This window comes from Dipteris shenzhenensis, chromosome 17, assembly GCF_047967505.1.
Source record: "Dipteris shenzhenensis isolate YYH24624 ecotype China chromosome 17, Dip_SZ_1.0, whole genome shotgun sequence".
Taxonomy (NCBI): Eukaryota; Viridiplantae; Streptophyta; class Polypodiopsida; order Gleicheniales; family Dipteridaceae; genus Dipteris; species Dipteris shenzhenensis.
Genome location: NC_141612.1, coordinates 34040309 through 34057855, shown reverse-complemented (window position 1 = coordinate 34057855; position 17547 = coordinate 34040309).

Genomic DNA, 17547 nt, shown 5'->3' with positions numbered 1-17547 from the left:
TTGTTGAAAATGGACATGCTAGGTTGCTTGGTTATTGCAATCAGTTGAATAATGCTCACACAATGGCTATGCAAGCAAGCAAGGTATGCAAAGACCAAGCAAAGCAGCTAGCACAATTAGGAAATAGCACCATTGTTGAAATGCACAAATTTATGCGATAGAAATTGCAAGATTACTCTGTAAGCTACCTGAAACCAAAACATGGAAAGATATATATATAATCAAGTTCAACAGGCTATAGAGAAGGAACGAGAGAAGACAAACAAACGAGTGCAAAAGATGAAAGAAACACCTCTGGGATTGAAGGATAGGAAAAGAAGGTATTTACATAACATGGATGCATTGGCACCTACTAGTGGTGCTAGAAAGAGGAACATCTGAGCTACAAGGTTGGTTATCCAATGTTCCAATGAAATTACACTCTTTTGTGTTACACAGTTTGTGACTACATTTTTCTCGTGTTCTTGTTTAGGAACTTTATGAAAGATGTGATGCGAAGATTGGAGGGGGATGATATGGACTGTTCATATGCTCTATCTAGTTTATCGAAGTCAAGAGATGTCATTGGGATACTAAGGGACCCAAGATGCAAATGCCTATGTATGCAAGTTGTTGAAGAGGTGAGGAAGGACTTCAAGGACATTGTAGATACAAAGGAGATGCTTGCACCTTGTGATACTACTGGTGTAAGTCGTGAAACTTCCACATCATTTTCAAGTCTACTATTCTAGGAAAGTATAAGAAGTCTATAGTGCCACTACCGGTACCTTGGTCTATGAGGCATGCATTGAGCAAGAAACAAACCAACGTGTAAGAGAAATGCTTGGAGGGTACCATTGCATAAGGGGCACAATGACTTGAAAGAGTAAGAAGAAATTTGGTTTGCAAACCTTTGAGACGAATGCTTTCAACAATGTCTACTTAGATGTTAAGAAACTAATAAGCAATGGTCAAATTCTATGGCATGAGAGAAGCTGGTAAGAGGAAATCCATTACAGCATTGCACTTTACTTAGTTCATTCCCTATATTGTGTTTATCCGAACTCTTTCTCTCTTTTGTTGTATAGAATGCAATGGCAAGCTCATATTTCTCATCAAAATAGATGAAGAGTCAATTGGTGAAAGAACACAAGCTAGAGAGAGTGAGCATCTACGCTATGAACAAAGCCTTAGCCTTTGTTCAAGGGGATGAGGAAGTAGAGCAAGATTTCTCAGTTACATCAGAGAAAGATATATGGGGGCTTGCCACATTTGAGACTCTGAAAGAGTGCCATGAGATATTGAAGTGGGTTCAAAACAAAACAGGAATCCCATCAACTATCCAAAGACAAGAGGAAGGGCAAACAATGATAGTAGATGGCCATGGAACACTTCGATTTGAATGGCATCTAGCTTTTGACTTGAAAACCCTCAAGTGCTTGCATGGTTATGATGCAGAGGCAAATGCAATGTTCTCATGCCTTTGTTGCATGTGTTCTCAATGTAAGCAAAAGGATGGATTACAATGGGAGAATGGCATTCTCTCTTGTAGCCAAATGCAAGCTCCCAATGCGACAAGATGGATCCAAAGTGGGATCTCATCTTGCCCATCCCACTAGAGAGAGTACACATATGTACTTTACATGCAAAACTACACATACTTGATACGTTGTTGTATTTGCATCTTGTTTATGCTTGGAATTCAATTCCATAAGAAGTATCCGCATGGTGCATTACAGAAGCTGAGAAGTTGCTGTCAGAGATGGGATTCCATGGAGGACATGTCAAACTTAAGGAGGACAAGAAAATGTATGGGGCAACACAGAATCTTCCTGTCAAAGTGGACCCATGGGTGGAGCGAAGGCAAGGAGATTCCTATCTAACCACCACAATCTCAACAAAGACAAACATACATTGTCTCAAAGTACCTTGGGTTGGGAATACTAGAAAGCATTGTGTGAATGCATGACCAATAAGGCTTCACATCCTCAAGTAGCAACTTTGAGAGCTAAAGTATGGACAAAGGTAGATGCATTGATAAAATTGCTTTGCCAGGGCCACTTCGATGAGATGTATTAGGAAAGGTTCAGGATGGTTGTGAAAGAGTTTATGCAATTAATGGTGAAAGCATGTAGGGAGTCCCACATTATACATTACACGGTAATCTTGTCACCATCATAATATTTTAAGTACTTGCTTTATTTTAAAAAATTCTTGCTAAAATGATGTTTGTCATGTTTGCATCATATTCTCTATGCACATAGACCTTGGTTTGTATAGAATTGGGTCCCTTTGTCCATTTGGAATACACAAAGCATGGAGAAGTCACACTATAGAGCCAAGTCATCCTAGTTCAAGAACTCAAGACATGGTGGTGGTGCCACTCTTAGCAATGCAATGCATGAGATGTTCGATTGGTGTTTTAGATGTTTACTAGGAGGTACGACTTTGAAGTCTGAAAAGGCAAAGGCATTAGAACTTGCAAAAATAGTTCAAATTATATCAAAGAATAGAAGGCATAGTGCTTGGAAAGCATCCATAAGGAGTCGAGGAGTCACACGTTAGTTGCAAGGTAGAGTGAGACAAGGGAGCAAATGGGCCCACCAACCAGAAACAAAAGCTATGGTGTAATTTTATGCACTTATGAAATGAATATCCTGCACATTTTGACCACAATTTGTGTACTCACTCTTTGAGTTCGGGGTCTACGTGAGGTGTGGTGGGGTAGCCTTTGGAACGTGTGGTGGGATAGCCTTTGGAATGGGGTGGGAAGGGGATGTGGGGGGTAGGGAGATTGGGGAAGGTGGGTGTAGGGTGAGGGAGGGGGAAGAGAAGGGGGGGGGAGGGAGGGATCGGGGGAGGGAGGGGGGGGTTGGAGTGGGGGTGGAGGGGGCAGGGTGGAACCCTGATCATAATTGAAAGGGGTCTAAAAAAGACAATGGGCCTATATAAAACGTTTTTAAAGACCTAACTCTCATTATTCGATGGCACAAGTCAAGAGCACTACTAGGCCCACAGGACACTACCTCCAACCTTCTTCCTCCATCTCCAAGACCTCCATGGCATCTGTGCACATGAACCGCTCCGGGTTCGATGGCACCTCCCTTCATTGCTCCCATGATACCACCCCTATCTCCCGTCAATCCTCCCCCAACTCTTGTGATCCCTCCCCCAGCTCCCAAGATCGTGAACCCTCCCTTAAGTCGCGTGAGCCCTCCCTTGACTCCCATGAGGCCTCCCCAAGTCCCGTGAGCCCTCTCCAGACTCTTGTGAGCCCCCCCCCAAGTCTCGTGAGCCTTCCCCTCCCTGTGAGCCCTCCCCCAAGTCCTAAGAACTTGAGCCCTCCCCAAAATCCCGTGAGCCAACCCCCAACTCATAGGAGGGCTCCAGAAATTTTTATGAATAGGAGCAACATGGGACGCCCTCCATTGATCGTCGTGATGACAGAGCTACTCTAAGATCTCCTCCCCATGACCAAGAGCAGCACACTTCCCCTCCTCGTAAGAGATAGACCACCCCTCCCCATGAGAGGACCCCCGGATCTCCTCCAAATGAGAAAGATGTTTTTGAGAATCTCCCTGATATCGAGAAGCTTTCGGAGAGGGTGAGGAAAGGATTCGTAAAAATTAGACTGTCCAAAAGTGTACCATCATCCCTGTCTGTTAATTGATTGGTTAACAATATGCCACCGCTGGTTAGTGATGCAATTTGATGGACAGTGGCAAGTCGATAGAGCTAGGATTGTGTCTTGGAGCTAGATGGGCCCAAGAGGATGGTTAAAAGAATGAGAAGAGAGAGTGGTATAAAGAGATTAGGGTTGGCCCTCCCTTCAAAAGTTGACTTGTATAAAAGGCTAAAGGGTTGACTTTGGTCTTCATTGTTGTATGCACAAGTTTGGAATACAAGCTCGCTCTTCTCTTCCAAGAGTGTATTTGGGTGTTCTCTTATTTCCCTTGTAGTGCCTTTGTGTTTGCCACTCCATCCCCCTTCACTCTTCTCTTCCCTTCTCCTTCTCCCTCCCTTCTCCCCTCTCTTCTCCCTTCTCCCCCTTCCCTCTTTCTCTTGTGGAAACGTATTGCAATAATTTGCGAGCTACTTGAGTGACACATGCAGATGGCTCGTGCTTTGCCTTGCTTTCTCAAGGAGTATCTTGGAGTGGAGGCTCCATTAGCACTCCTTCAGGATCCCCACGACATGTGAGTCACTGTTGAGACCACATCTTTGGCACCGCTACCGAGGAGTTCAAGGTATGCTTTTGCATTGCATTTGCTCTCTTTCATAATCTACCTATTGCACATTGCTTCAAGCTTAACTTGGATCTTTGTTAGTGGAGTTTTAGGAGAGGAATGAGGAAGGAAATGCGAGTTTGAACGGAAAAGAAAAAAAACTATCATTTTTTATTGGTAATCATTTTTTAGTATGGGAAGCTTGTTTTTGAGGTTTGTTACTATTTTGAAATGATAGGAAGGTAGTTTCTAAGATTGCTAAGGAGTGTATGATGCCAAAACTCACAAAAAACAACCAAGAATAAGGAATCAAGCTGAAAATCGAAGTGGTTTTGAGTGTGGACAGCCACCTCTTCAAGAAATCTCTCATTTTGCATTCAAATGTTGTTTTTCTTTCTTGTTTTTTGCATTGAGTAGGTAGACTAGGTAGTTTAGCTTCCCCCCATCACAAAAAAACTTGAATAGAAACACCAAATTTGTCAATAATCATCAAAAACCACTTGACGACACTGTGCGTTCCTATCCCCACAAGTCGTCACCTTAGCACTATCCCCATGTCTGTCGCCTTAGTGCTATCCTGCCGATCAAACTTGCATTGACCCATCGACTTTACCATATGCCCATGACTTGTACAGCTAACCCGTCGCCCTAATTAATTACTGTCAGTCAGCTATCCCGTCGGTCAAACATGTGTTAACCTAGTGCTATAAGGCTATCCCGCCAGTCGTTGCCTTAGCTCTATCCCCATAGGTGGTCACCATAGCCCTATTCCTAGGGATCGTTGCCATAATCCTATCCCCACAATCATAGCGATAGCTCTAGGAACACAAATTGGGACCTTGAGCATCAAGAAATGATAAAATTTAAAAGCAAATTGCATTGAAATAAACCCCATTTTGCAAAAAAGATTGCTAGGGCACTGCCCCCATACCTTGGCCCCATGTTGAGATAGACTCAACCTAGAATTACGGCCTCCACTGTGCTAATGAACACATGACCTTGAGATCAAGAAGAGTCCTACAATCTCACCTTGAGCCTAAAGACAATGCCTCAAATACCATCTTCTTGACCTCCATACCTAGCTTGGCATCCTCAGGGTCAATGAGCTCAAAAGTCGGTTCTCACTCATTGTAAGAACCACCACCTAGTGAATTATTCAGCTCAAAAAAAACCTTGAATTAGGATGGAGACATGGGTGAACCCTCCAATGTTAGAGCCTTAGTGGCTCTAAGCTCCATCCCCATTGATCTCTATTCTCCTACCCATCTATAGCAGGAGCTACATTAAGGGAAACCTTTTGCGATACCATGGGAAGGTTTGGATTGATAGACCCAGTAGAGTGGCTAAACCTATTTGTTGGACAGCAGACTAGGGCAATGTTAGAGCCTCAAGTGCTGGCCCAACCACTGATGTCAAAAGAAATACTTAGGGAACCAAGTCCCACGATACCTAATGGCAATCAACCCCATTGTACCAATTCTTTGATGATAGACAATCTTATGGGGATGGATTTGGACCCACACTCTCACAAGGGTCCCAAATCCTAGAGCAAAGGGGGTAGAGGAGTAACCTTGAAGGCTCACAATTAAGACCTCCACCTCAGAAGCCCCTATGATGTCTCCTTGGCAGCAAAACATGGGAGATATTCCCTACCCAACAAGTGCCCCCTTATAGTCCTATGCTTGCAGGGAGCATTCCACTCACTAGAGGACCTTGAGACCAACCTGTTAATCCCAACTCGACCCAAGTCACAATGCAAATGCCTAGTGGGCTTGGATCCTCCCATCCCAACCTTGTGCCATCTAATCCATGGAACCCTTCATCAAGACCACCAATGTTTAGGTCAGAGCCCACCATTCCACAACCTCCTCCTGTATCGCAAACAGTCCTTACAAATGAAGCAACAAGAATCCTAGCGCAAGCACTAGGAAGGGGGTTCACGACTCCACCACCAATGATTCTAGGAAGGTATAACAATCCCTCAAGGAGAAATCATGTCATGATCTCCAAGCTAATCACCAAGTTTGTAGGAGAAGGAGACCCAGTCTCCCATGTTCAGAGATTTGAACAAATCTGTGAGACCTTTGGTGATATTGGGGATCTTGACAAGGTTAATGTTTTTAGCTTGAGTCTTGATGGCAAGGCTGGACAATGGTTTATAGCCTTAAACCCTGAGGAGAAAATAAATTGGGACACATTATGTAGATCTTTCATTGGGGGGTTTGCCCCCAGTGGTCCGAAGTGGAGCTTGCTTAACCAGCTTTTTGAGGTGAAGTAAAAGGACACTGAATCCTTAAGAGACTACATCACCAGGATTTAACATCTAAACTTGCAATGTGAACCCCACGAGAGGATGAGTGATGAGCAACTTCTGCGATGCTTCCTCATAGGGCTACGAGATGCTAAGCTGCATGATCATTTGTTTGCTATGAATCCCACATCATTTGTGCTATGTAGCAAGATGGCAATATGCCTAGGGGATAACATGAGGGAGAAGCCCCAAAAGGATAAATCCTTAAGCTCCTCTGATATGTCTCAAATAGCATAGGCTTCAACCTCAAAAGCAACTAAGGATGCAAGCATGATGCCCAAGGTGCTCGACATGGAAGAGTTGACCACAGATCTATTAAACAAGCTGAGCCAACAATGGAACATAGAAGCACCAAAAGATGCTCCTAGCAACCCCCATCTATTTCCACAAAGAGATAACATATGGTGTGGGGTATGCACTAGAAATCATCCCACTAAGGAATTCCCTTGTCTTAGAGGCAGGCCAACACTCTATTGTGCCCATTATGTTCATTGGGGAAATCACTCTCCTCTTCCCTTCTCCTTTTCCCTCCCTTCTCGCCTCTCTTCTCCCTTCTCCCCCTTCCCTCTTTCTCTCATGGAAACACATTGCAACAATTCGGGAGCCACTTGAGTGACACATGCGGATGGCTCATGCTTTGCATTTCTCTCACAAGGAGTAGCTTGGAGTGGAGGCTCCATTGGCATTCCTTCAAGATCCCAACACGTGAATCACCGTTGAGACTATACAATGTCCCTATTCTACAACCCATCATGGACATAGTTCCTATGCTCATGCTACCACATGAGAAGCCTAGGGTTAGGACAAAGCAGACGCTGAGGAAGCCACATCACAAAGATCTAAGAAAAGGTGCAAGATCAAGTCGGACGCGAGAGGAGGACCTAGAGATTACAATCAATATTTTACATCAACAAAAATAGGCTAGGATTCCATCCTGGGGGGTTCCACCGCATAGAATTTTAGTGTATTATGTGCATTCAAAATTTAACTTTTAGGAAAAATTTAACAGGGTTATAGGAGGGGTTCTATAATTCAACTTTAGAAAAAATTCCATCAGTCCATAAGTAAAGAGGGGTAGTTTTATTGGGAAAAATATTTTAGTTAAAAGGTTTTCAATACACCTAAAGAATGGATGTCATACATAGGGTTTCTTAGTAGTGCACCCTCCGAGATTCCATCATTGTCGATGGGATAGAAACTTATTTCAAAGGAAATTAACATGAAATATATTTTTGTAATTATGATATAAACTTGATAACACCATGATGATAATTATTTTCTTCATTTGCTGATTCTTCATTCATATGCACTTGATCAACTACTTGCATAGAAACCTTCTACTAACTTAACTCGAGGGGGTCACTATGTATTAACCCTCTATACCACGTGCATTCAAGGCATATTTCTAAAATCCCTTATCTGTAAATTTTTCATTAATAAAATGTATCCCTTTTCTATACAAATCTGTAAATTTTTTCCAAAACTATTTTAAATAGTCCCTTTTGTATATTTATTTTTGTAAATTTTAGAAATAAAAAATATCCTTCTGTTGAACTCACGTGATAGGGTTACATATAATGAGTGATCCCCCTGAGTAACTTGATCACACATGATTTGGTGATGACCAATGATTAGTTGGAGACTCTGCACTGATAGATCTCCATCTATCCAGCTATTTGTCAGTAGCTTTTAAGGACGTACAAGGTCGTTATGGCACCATAGAGTGTTGCGTCAAGTGAGCTTGCTCAACCTTTAAAATTTGTAAATCCTCTCATTATTTTATCATTAAAATATGAAATAACTCGATGCTAAAATCAAGTTGTGTCATAAGATCAAAAGAAAAAATCTTTAAAAAAAGTCAACCATCCTCCCCTCCTCTACCTTGCCCTCCCAATGCCTCACTCCCCCACCAAAACATGAAATAATGACAACTCAATAGCAGCATGGAGTTGCATCATCATTGGAAAAAAAAGGGAAAAAAAGTTTTTTTGGGGTGCCATGATGACACAACTTGATATTGTTATCGAGGTTGTCATAATTCTTATGTTTTAGAGGGGGCATTTATGTGAAACTTATCATACAACTCGATAACAACATTGAATTGTGTCATATGTTACCTTTTTAAAAATGAAACAATATGAAACTTATGACACAACTCGATAACAGCATTGAATTGTGTCATACCTTTTTTTCTTTCAATGAAAAGCTAGAATGCTTGTCTGGCACGAGGGTTAAAACCCATGCTTTTCTTTGCTTCTTCAATTTCAAGAGAACCCATTATTGTTGGCAAGGAATCTTTACCCCTGAACATGCAAGTCTCCGATGTGTACCATGCAATTCCCTACATCATTTGCGAGGGGTAAAGGCCACAGTAGTGCCATAAGAACCTACCTCGAAAAAAGAGGTAGATACACAAGAACCTACAAAGCTCATAGGCGAATATGTAAAATATAAGACCACGGGACTCTCCCTTGTACCCTTGTGTGATCATGCTATGGGAATCAGTGGGGATAGGAGTAGTTACGATAGTTACACAAGAACCTGTTCCTAGAAATGGGATAGCAACACAAGGACCTGCCACACTCAAAGGGAAAGTCAAGGCCCGCTGGCCTCTGAAGTGTGCCCCCTGAATCTCATCCTTGCTTTCTGCTTCAACAACAATACCAAACATGGTAGACTCACAAGCACCTATCATCACTAAAAAGATGATAGACCCACAAGAACCTAGCATTGTTCTTGCACTACAACCATGAGACAAAAATGCCAACTCCCTCACAAAGTCTGTATCTCGATGGATTTCCCAAGTTTATGTTGAGCTTTAGGAATTGCTACAATGAGTTGAAGAAGGAAGCAACAAACATGCGGCACCACTTTTGTAGGCTTGTTGAACAGTCTTTATAGGTGCACTAACAAGTATACTACCTAGAGAGATGCAAGGTATTCTCAATCTTAAGGTTTTTGGTCTGCCGTCCATGCATGGGGTCTAGGTTCAATGTCATAGGTGAGAATAGGGTTTGGTTCATGTTACATCATCTTCTAGTAAAAATGAGTCTATGCTATGTCCTAATGCCTCCATGCCATATGGGTTAGTCCATGCCCACAAGGTGACTAGGCTCCAGTGACTAGGCTCCACTAGGTCGCTCACACTCCATTCACCAAGTCACTCACTCACCAACACACTACCAGAGTCACATCATAATACTTTGAACTCCACTGCTGCATCATCCGTACAACTTCACATGTGTTGGCACACACTTAGGTGAAGTTCAGAGAAGTTAGTAAAGCAGTCAAATTCCTAAACAAGGCCCCCCAAAATTGAGTCACTCCTATAAAAATAATGTAGTGACTAATAATACAATGACTGACTCAATCGTTGCTATACTGATAATGCAATGACTCAACACCTACTGCACTAAAATTAAAGCTAGTTGCTGCCATATTAATGTCACTCACTACTTACTAATAATGCGCCCACCTCTAACGTAGTGACACGCCATCCCATTAATGCCAATCATTGCTTTAATAAAGATAACCATTGCTATAATAATGCTTACCCACTGCTTTATTAATGTTGCATTACTGCTACTTCCAAAGATGAGCCATTGCTTTAATAGCTCCCCTATATAAACAACTAGCCTCATTTTGCAAAACCTCACTTGCTCTTGTATCGAAACTCTGCCAAAATTTCTTTCAGATTCCCACAGCCTCCAAAAGCCCTTGAAATCCCTTCTGCCCGCCATCACACTACATGTTCACCACCTCTTCACACTCAATTAGCATCCACAACCTCTTTTCCATTGAAAAATTCACCGGTGAGTATCACCTATTGTCCCTCGCTCTACCACCCCCTTCATCTTCACGTACTATCTCTGTACCGCTACTCAACCAAATGGATCAAGAACAATACACTCAACAAGCTACCTAGGAGCCCAAGTCTTTAGTATAGCACTCGACCACTCGCACTATCTACAAGTGCCGCAACCTAGACATTATCGTCATCCGAAACCTTTTAGAGCATGAAGACCAGGTTCCTCATTTTCAGCTCACAAGCAAGACTGGCTTGAATGGCACAAGGAGTGGTTATCCATTCACATTTTAAATGCAATGATGACAAGGATTACCAACTCTACTATCACAATGCCATAGCCTATCAAGTGCATCCAAGACCCAAAAGTGTTACCCTACAAGGATGACCAACTCTACTATCACAATGCTGCAACCTACCAAGTGCTGCAAGACCTGAAAGTGGTACCCTACATCTATTCAGTGGTACTATTGAGACGGTCACCGTTGATTCCCTTGCCACCTTTCTTTCTATCAGGTGGTAGAATTCGATGATCGATAAAATGGAGCAATGTGCACTACCAGCAGCTGGCTCCACACTGATAGTTAATTATCATTACTACCAATCCACACTAACAATGGATTATCATTACTACCAATTCATGGTCAAAATGGTCCAACCTCTCAGTACACCCACTACCATTTCCCAAGCTACGGGTCATGGACAAGTTCTTGGCCATAGTAGTCAATTACAATTCCAAATACATAGGGTGGAGTACCCATAAATCTTATTAAGGATGTAGCACTATGGCTCAGGTAGCACATGCCATCACATTACTATTGTAGGTTAGCTAACACAGCATCATAGCATGGTGCTGCCGAATATCTTGGCTCACCTTCACAAGCCCAAACCCACAAATTGGGCCAACTTCTTCTATATTAAAATCGTCCATATCTGCATACATGGCAAAAAGATCAGCAATTCAATGTTCCTTATGCCAATCATACATCATCTATCCATTGACGATCCAATTTCGGAAGGTTATGGTGATGCAGACAGAGACATGGGTTTGCTTGTAGCTCCCTCCACCAGGTCCATGCCTACAAAGCCATCACCAAAGAGAAGGGAAGAGCAAAACTAGAGGGCATAGAGAAGTGGCTGCAAGAAGGCAGCCCACAACTCCAAAAGGAAGGGATGCTCAAAGACACAGGGAGGCAATCAAAAAACAAGGCCAAGACTTTCTCCAGCAAAACAAGAAGGCATTGAATGGCTCCAAGCTGAGGAAGAACTAAAGAAAGCTATGGATATAGATGAGCTCTTGTGCCAAGAGCATAGATTAGAGAGGACAAAATGGATTTCACACATGAGCCACAAGAACCCAACCCGCCTTGATGACCTACCTCTACTTTGAGTCAAAAGCCTCTCTAACCCCCATTCCTCCTGAATGTCTATCACCAGGTAATGGAGTTCTTCACCTCCAATGACTATGCTTCACAAGTGGGGTATAGAAAAATGCTGATGGAAGACAACGAGGTTGCAAGCAAGGAGATGGCTTTCATGGACTCCATTATGGCTCTAATAGTAGCTGCCAAAAACATTCTTCAATGAGGGCAAGATATTTTTCTATGACACAACTTCAACTTATTACAGTCCCACATGAGACTCTAAAAGATGAAAGCAACCAAAATAGAAAAAAGGAGAGCAAATGAAGATCATACATCAGTTATAGACTAAAGGTCTATTGGTTTTGCTTTCCATGTCAGTCCATTTGCCTTACTTTCTAGCCTTTCTATTTTGGTTTCTCAGATGTACCGATGGAACCAGTTGTAATTGGAACTTTATGTGATTATCAGTCTCTTGACATATTATAAAAACCAACTACTTTTTTTGCCCAATAAAAAAAACAAAAGATGAAAGAAACTCTCCAAAAGGAGAAAGCGGAGTGCTTAATTGTAGAGGCCAATGGGCTCCAAGTACTTTAGGTTGGAAAGAAGTTGGAACTAGAACTACAACACATGCAAGAAGCCCTAGCTATAGAGTGATCTCGGATAGATACCCAATGGTATGGATGTGGCTTGGAATTTTTCTCTTCCACTCCTCAACCACCATCGCCCTTACATCTCAACACAGTACCTAGCACAGGTCCTAGCTCTACTGTCATACGGACTAACACAAGCATAAGCCCCACATCACAGCATGGCACAACAGACATGCAATAGCAACCTCTCAGATAGGAGGGACCGAAAGACATGGGATGTTCACATATGATCCTTCATCCACTATTACACCTGGTATAGTCTACTTCTTAATCTTAATAGTGATGATTGGACTTCTTTGTCACCACAATTAGTGTATCAATCATAGGAGTTTGCACTTCCTTGGGTTGCTTGATGGATTCCTTATTCTACTAAGAAAAAAAGTCGTGACATTATGGAGCTATTTGCATCAGCTTGGTAAAAGTTAGACTGACTTGCATACTCTTGAACACTTTCCATACTCGAGCTAGCTCTATGTCTTCGAATATTGTCACTACCCCTTTTGATCGAGTAATTACTTGAGCATCAACTATTTCTAGCAATTCAACTACAATTGCTTGGCATTCTTGATCTACCTCTATCCTTTCCATGCTATTCTTTAAGAATTTTAAGTGTTCCACCCAGATTGGACAACCAGAACGCAAATGATTTTCTCCAAAATAAAAACACTTAATTTTAGACAAATTACTCTTCTCTTTACCATTCTTACCTTTGTCCTTCTACTCAAGACATGGAGGTTTGCCACTCGATGCTTAGTTATTAGCTGTGACCTGGTTTGCTCACACTTGTCTATTTTTGCCATTAAACCTAAGTCATTATGGCCAAACTTGGAACAGTTATTGCAATACTTATTCATGCATTCCTATTCCACATGTCCACCCCTAGAACAATTGTTACACCACTTCTCCTTATTACCTAGTTTACCTCGAATGCCTAATTCTTTTAAAGCCTTCTTCAAATTAGCTTTTACCTTATCCTTCTTGAGTGGAGTCTCCTCAATGTCATTCTCAGCATCCTTCTTCTTCACTTTGTTTTTCAAACCCTTGCTTTTTTCTAAAGCAACAGCTCGATTTAGCAAGTCTTCATAGGTTCTGGTAAGATTAACTATCTATGGCTTATGCAAATCAATTTGGGTACAACCTATGATCAAGCAGGCTTGAATAGACTTATCATCTAGAATTGTACTCAATCGAAACCTGTGCAAAAAGGCCGATGCTCATGTTCACTCATCCCGCTAACTCAAGTGCTTAGGTTAGTTCCCAACCTAGTTCAATGCCTCATGAATATGCTCGCTCTTGCAATCCTTAAGTAGGGGTTCTCGGGTGCAAACAGATGCCAACAATTCATACTCAGAGGTTGGGGTTAGCTAACAAGAAAGAATCGTGTGATGACGGAAGAAAACCAAGTTAATGTCCACAATTAACAATTAGTGAAATATAGAACAACTAAAAAGAAATCTAGAGATAGACTATTGCTCATTCATTTAATCAGAATCACCCTATACAACCAAGCTGCCTTGGCTTGTAATGAACACTCCCTAACCTATCAACTTAGGTCAGAGAAAGAGGACTCAGCACACTGCTCTCTTGTCCTTTTCTCCGCATGTTACAACTTAACTTCTACCTAAGAACCGCCTTCCATCTTAGCATGTGCTTGGTGTGCTCACTACTACTTGCCTATGGGTTGATACCTAGGAATCATCGGCACCCATTGCTATAAAACAGTGCTCGATTGCCGCTCTTGCTATCCATGCTCGATGCTCGGTGAACACATACTAGTTGGCCGAACCCAGGGTCAACATTGCCCTACCTGACATGTAGGATATGAGAGAGTGAGAGAGAGAGAGAGGTATGCTTGTGTTCATCGGCCATGGCCAAGTGATGGCTCACCTTTGCCAGATGAAATTGCCTCGCCTTTACTGGTGTGTTTTCCTTGTGATAAATAAGATCAAAGATGGGTGTTGGCTCATTTTGCCAGTCCAAATCACCCCACTTTAATCTAGTTCTATTTAATTATGTTTATATACATAGCTACAAGTAGAGCCGGATTTTATCATGATGATGGTCTGCTTTTGTCAATCAATTATCCCTATAATAACCTTCCACAACCGGATGTGTGATTCGCAAAGGTGATCTACATCATATTGCTTATGTGATGTTGTTACATGTTTTTTGCTCTAGCCTCTATCACCTTGATACTAGATAGCAACTTTATGGAGCTTTTTTTAATGTTAAAAATACTTTCCATCATCATAGTTAATCATGTTGCATATCTATGTGAGTGGCTTAATTGATATTAACGACTTTACTAGATAGTGGCTTTATGGAGATTTTTATTATGTTAAAAATACTTTGCATTATGATTGTCAATCATGTTTAAATTTTTGTGAGTGGCTTAATTGACATTAGTGTGCCACTAATTTAGAAACTAAAATGTATTTAGCAATTTGTTATTCAATGGCATGGAATTTTATGAAAAATACTAACTATGATAGTGGCACAATTTTTTTCTCGAGTATGGAGAGATTTGATAAGTGAATGGAACATATTCGCCTATGACAAATAAAACCTTGCCTATCAATGGACAAGAGAAGCTTGTGCTCTAGACAACTGAATAAAAGGAGTCGGAAGCTTCTACTCAAAGGAAAAATGTAAGGGAGAAAAGGCCTTTAGGATTTAAAGCAAAAACTAGCACCCAAGTTAGTTTTATGAATATGGCTAGTGGCTAGATGCAAACGCTAATTCCGCACAATTTGAATAGACAAGGTCAATGCTTTTGCCTTGAGCCTTAATGGCAAGGTAGGTCAGTGGTTCAGATCCTTGAACCCCAACGAGAAAATCAATTGGGACACCTTATGCGAGGCATTCGTAGTAGGGTTTGCCCCAACTGGACCAAAATGGAGTCCTATCAACCAGTTGTATGAGGTCAAGCAAAGAGAAATGGAGTCTCTTAGAGACTACATTGCCAGGATTAAATATTTGAATTTGAGATGTGAACCTCATGAGGGAATGAGTGATGCACAACTATTGCCACTCTTTCTCATAGGTTTATGGGACTCTAAGCATCATGATCATTTGTTTGCAATGAATCCTACATTGTTCCAGCTATACACAGCAAGACTGCAATACATGTAGGTGATAATATGAAGGAAAAGGCTCAAGTCCAAAAGCCTTCATCCACCTCATCTAACGCATCAAAAACTTTGAAAATTTGGATTAATTCAAAGAGGTAGCCATGGCTATTAAAGGCATGAACCTGGAGGAGTTGGTTACCAACCTGTTAAATTAGCTAAGCCAATAATTGTAAGGAGGACAAACAAAGGAATCCTCCACCAATCCTCCTTTATTTCTGAAAGTGATAATGTTTGGTGTGGAATCTATATGGAAAACCACCCCACAAATGAGTGCCCCTTCCTTAAGGAAAGGATGATAGTCTATTATGCACATTGTGTGTGATGGGGGAATCATGAGACATCGCAACATTGATATCCTAAGACTGTCCCCCACCTATGTATCAACCAACGCCACCACTGGCATTGCCAATGCCTTCAAATCTACCCATCCAAGGATAATTAGCAATACAAGGATCTAATCCTACCAATCAAGGACAATTTAGGGCTCAAGTTACACCCACCTATATTGGGAACCCAACCACCTCCACTGCGAATCACTCCTATGAACCAAGTCTTAGTGGAGGAACTATCTAGGGATTGGGAAGAACCAGATCACACCCTTAGTGGAAGTGATTACTCTAAATATGATAATATTATGAGTCAGTATAGCTTTATAAATGACCCAAAAGCTAGCATTAACTTGCTGAGTGTAGAAAATTGCCAACTATCATTGGTGTCCTTAAATGTGATAACTAAGGCCCAAGCTAGAGCCTTTAGCAAAGAACTTTATAAGTAGGCCAAAAGAGATAAGGCTAGTACATCCCAACCTAGAGATGTAAAAAACAAGGGTGTTGTTAAGGTGGAAAAAGGTCCCAACAAGGTGGTTATCCAAAATGGGCCTGATGAGGGCACAACCACCTTCTCCACCTCATCCTCTTCTAGTCAACTCCTATGCCCGGGCGATAAGAAATTTAATCAACACTGTAAAGGAAGGGATGACACTTGGTGAGTGTTAACTTATAGGACACCTACGACCCCCAAAGTCAAGGTGAATACCTAGACCTCATCATTGGGAAGAAATACCTCCCAGGGCACAACATTTGGTGTGTGACTATCAACCTAAGATGGATAGCATAAACCTCATAGTCAAATTGGCCAATGGAGCAATAGCCCAATTGGTAGGTGTTCTAAGGGACATCAAGGTTAAAACCTTTGGTATTAACCTACTAGTGTGGTTTGTCATGATGGACTTCCCCAATCAATTGGACATCATCTTGGGTAGACCTTTTATGTGTAATCTAGGATTGGTGGTCCATGACTGGAGCTCAAAGAGAATATATTTACATAAGGATGAGCAAGTCTGAGGGTGGATCTCCAAACTTGAAAGGCTCACCCTATGTCCAAAATATATTTGTAGCTAAATCTGACACCACCAATAGGTCTACATCGATAAGTGTGTTCAAAGCCTATAAGGAAGAGGACAATGAGAAGATTCCTTAAGATCCATGATGTGCTCCTTTATCAAATCTAGAAGAATCACTAAATTGGATGCATGCATTGGTCATAATAGATCTACCAATTTCTAAAGGAACTTAGATGATGCACCTTGGCAATGATAAACCTATCGCCATTGCAACTTTTTACACCATAAGAGTAGAACTACCTAATCAAATTGAATCTGCAATTGATAATGCCATTAATACTAAGGAGATAGGTATAACTCCATCTCAAATTTGGGTAGAGATGATACCAATAGGTGCACCATGTTGAATATAGGCAATGGTAGATGCTCAAGCAAGCAACAATCTGACAACCTGGGAAACACTAAAACATCTTGGATAGGTACTTCTTGAAGTCTGTGATTCTAAAATTTAATTTGTCAAAGGTACCTCAATTAAGGTTTTTGGTTCTTTAATGATAAATGTTTCCATGGAAAATCATGCTATGCCTTGCCATTTTTTTGTAACTCATGCAGGTACCTTAACAAAAGCTGCAACTCTTGGTAGAGGTTGGATCCAAGACACTTACAAAGGGTGGTTTGGTGTTGAATCATCCCATCAAGATGCTACCAAAAGGGCCAACATTTAAGCATCAGCATC